Source organism: Saccostrea cucullata, unplaced genomic scaffold, assembly GCF_032062105.1.
Source record: "Saccostrea cucullata isolate Sc308-1 unplaced genomic scaffold, CSIRO_AGI_Scuc_v1 ctg4976, whole genome shotgun sequence".
In the NCBI taxonomy this organism is placed as follows: domain Eukaryota; kingdom Metazoa; phylum Mollusca; class Bivalvia; order Ostreida; family Ostreidae; genus Saccostrea; species Saccostrea cuccullata.
The window spans coordinates 1-3,774 of record NW_026930528.1 but is presented as its reverse complement, the minus strand read 5'-3'; positions in this window follow the sequence as shown (position 1 = coordinate 3,774).

The following is a 3,774-nucleotide window of genomic DNA, read 5'->3' as shown; positions in this document are numbered from 1 at the left end:
GTCAAATGAGATTTCAGTGGAGACTTGAACGAGATCTGTAATTTACTTCCTTGATAAATTAGAGATAAATTTAGATTTAAATACCCATACCTGAGGTGTTTAACAGAGCAAACGTTTGCCTGCGCTTGCCAAAATTCTCTACACCTCCACTAAAAACTGCTATGACGTCACCCATTGTTATAAGTCTATATATATTTTATCGATTCAACCAGCACTAGTTGGATATTTATAGATCCAACTGGCCATCAGTTGGATAGTCAAATATCCAACTGCCTATCGATATTTTATTATCCAACTGACAGAGGTGCATAAAACAAAAACAGTGAATAAAATAAATCTAAAAAAATTTAAAATATGTTATTTCCAATGCACATTATTGCTAAAAATTTGCCACACTATTAGAATTAATTTCCAGTGCACACAGAATTACCAAAAATACTTCACATTTATCAGATTTATATATCGTGTTTCAAATGCACTTCCAATGCCCACAGAAATAACAATTCTTCCAAATTTTGCACACTTTTTGAAATGTTTTTGGTCTTACATTTTGAAAACATTACTTTTTGACAATACAAATACATTTTCACCTTGAATCTTAAACTACACCACTTCTTATTGCTGAACATTATTTCAGGGTCCGTTATCAGTAAATCCCTTCAGATTTTCCAAGATTCACCTCTGTTTCATACTTTTCCAGCGTACTTCCCTAAACAATTTAAGTCATTGACAGCCAATCTATATTTCGACACTGTTTTTATTACAGATGTTGATATGGATTGGAATGTTTTTAAAGCAAGTTCCGCATAACACAACCAATCATTTTATCTGTTTTAAAGCACTACTGCAAGTACTGTCCGAATGAAACTCCATAAGCATCCAACACTTTTCCTCAACAAACCATCATCTTTTAATGTGTAATGACAGATTCACAATTCTGTAATTTTTTTTTCAGCTTTCAGACAAAGGTATTCAAAACACTACCTGAACCTCTCTAATTTACATTGGATTTTAAGATATTCTTTGTCTGATTTCATGACCGTTCAGTACAATGAAAAGGGTTGAAATGACATCAGCACCATGTAGTTTCATGTTCACTAGTCCAGGAATAAAAAGGGTGTTCTATTAAGCTGTTGTTTTGTGTCAGTTGGATATTTAAATGGGTTACATCCTGTTGTATTATAGCAAAGTTGGATATTTGAATGGGGTACTGTAGATTCCTTATTTTTCGAAAGAACTTATTATCACGAATGGGCTCTTCAATGTCAAATCGCAAGAATAATAATTTGCGAATGGACGATTAGTATAGAGATTTTATAAAAATTACAGCACCATAAGAATAAAGGCGAGTAATTTTTAGCTCACCTGAGCCGAAGGCTCAAGTGAGCTTTTCTGATCACATTTTGTCCGGCGTCCGTCTGTCTGTCTGTCCGTCTGTCTGTCTGTAAACTTTTCACATTTTCAACTTCCTCTTAAGAACCACTGGACCAATTTCAACCAAACTTGCCACAAAGTATCCTTGGGTCAAGGGGATTCAAGTTTGTTCAAATGAAGGGCCACGCTCTTATTCAAGGGGAGATAATTGGGAATTAATGAAAATTTAGTGGTATATTTAAAAAATCTTCTTCTCAAGAACCACTGTGCAAGGAAATATGAAACTTATGGGAAAAAATCCTCAGGTAGTGTAGATTCAAGTTTGTTCAAATCATGACCCCCGGGGGTAGGGCGGGGCCAAAATGGCCGACAAAATTTTACATAGAAATATATAGGAAAAATCTTTAAAAATCTTCTTCTTAAAAATGACAAAGCCATTATTCATCATATTTATATGGGAGCATGCTCATGTAGTGTAGATTCAAGTTTGTTCAAATCATAACCCCCGGGGGTAGGGCGGGGCCAAAATGGCCGACCAAAGTTTTCTATAGAAATATATAGGAAAATTCTTTAAAAATCTTCTTCTCAAGAATGACAAAGCCATAATTCATCATATTTATATGGAAACATGCTCATGTAGTGTAGATTCAATTTTGTTCAAATCATGACCCCCGGGGGTAGGGTGGGGCCAAAATGGCCGACCAAAGTTTTACATTGAAATACATTGCAAAATTCTTTAGAAATCTTCTTCTCAAGAATGACAAGGCCATTATTCATCATATTTATATGGAAACATGCTCAGGTAGTGTTAATTCAAATTTGTTCAAATCATGGCCCCCGGGGGTAGGGCGGGGCCAAAATGGCCGACCAAAGTTTTACATAGAAATATATAGGAAAATTCTTTAAAAATCTTCTCCTCAAGAATGACAAAGCCATAATTCATCATATTTAAATGGAAACATGCCTATGTAGTGTAGATTCAAGTTTTTTCAAATCATGACCCCTGGGGGTAGGGCGGGGCCAAAATGGCCAACTAAAGTTTTACATAGAAATATATATAGGAAAATTCTTTAAAAATCTTTTTCTCAAGAATGACAAAGCCATTATTCATCATTTTAATATGGGAGCATGCTCATGTAGTGTAGATTTAAGTTTGTTCAAATCATGACCCCCGGGGGTAGGGCGGGGCCAAAATGGCCGACCAAAGTTTTACATAGAAATATATAGGAAAATTCATAAAAAAATCTTCTTCTCAAGAATGACAAAGCCATTATTCATCATATTTATATGGGAGCATGCTCATGTAATGTAGATTTAAGTTTGTTCAAATCATGACCCCTGGGGGTAGGGCGGGGCCAAAATGGCCGACCAAAGTTTTACATAGAAATATATATAGGAAAATTCTTTAAAAATCTTTTTCTCAAGAATGACAAAGCCATTATTCATCATTTTAATATGGGAGCATGCTCATGTAGTGTAGATTTAAGTTTGTTCAAATCATGACCCTTGGGGGTAGGGCGGGGCCAAAATGGCCAACCAAAATTTTACATAGAAATATATAGGAAAATTCTTTAAAAATCTTCTCCTCAAGAATGACAAAGCCATTATTCATCATATTTATATGGAAACATGCTCATGTAGTGTAGATTCAAGTTTGTTCAAATCATGACCCCCAGGGGTAGGGCGGGGCCAAAATGGCCGACCAAAGTTTTACATAGAAATATATGAGAAAATTCTTTAAAAATCTTCTCAATCATTTTCTAAAAAATAACAAATCCATGATTGGTCATGGGACTACTTTTGGATTTAAATTTTACAATAAAAAGCCATTTTATTCTAGTCCTACCCTTGGTGCTCAGGTGAGCGATGTGGCCCATGGGCCTCTTGTATTTTGGTGTGGTGCTTCTCACGAAATTTCGCGATAATTAATTCTATGTGTATATTTACAGTATATTGTTGTTACTCTTGTCTGTCCGTCCATCTGTCACACCTTTCTTTCCCGAACTCATCTTACATTTTACACAGTAGCTTAATCATTTTTAGGGAGATATGCAGTAAGGTTTCTGAATTTACATTTGATAGTTTACATGAATTTTAGATGTGGAACTTTGGCAATTTTTATCCAGACACTTATTGATGAAAAAGAAAGTATTATTTGCGATTGATGCATAAATATAGTTGCATAATACAGTATTTATATGTGTATATTTTGTGTATTACAGATTGCTATGGGTCTGCCCCTGTACTGGTTGAAGGACATCAGACAGCTGTATGAAGTGGATACGTGGGGGGACAGTCCTATTGATTTCTCTAACCCCTCCATACACCCCCGACCCCGGGGCCATGTCATAGCAGCCAGGATCACCAGCGAAAACCCTGACGAAGTAAGATACTTTAAAA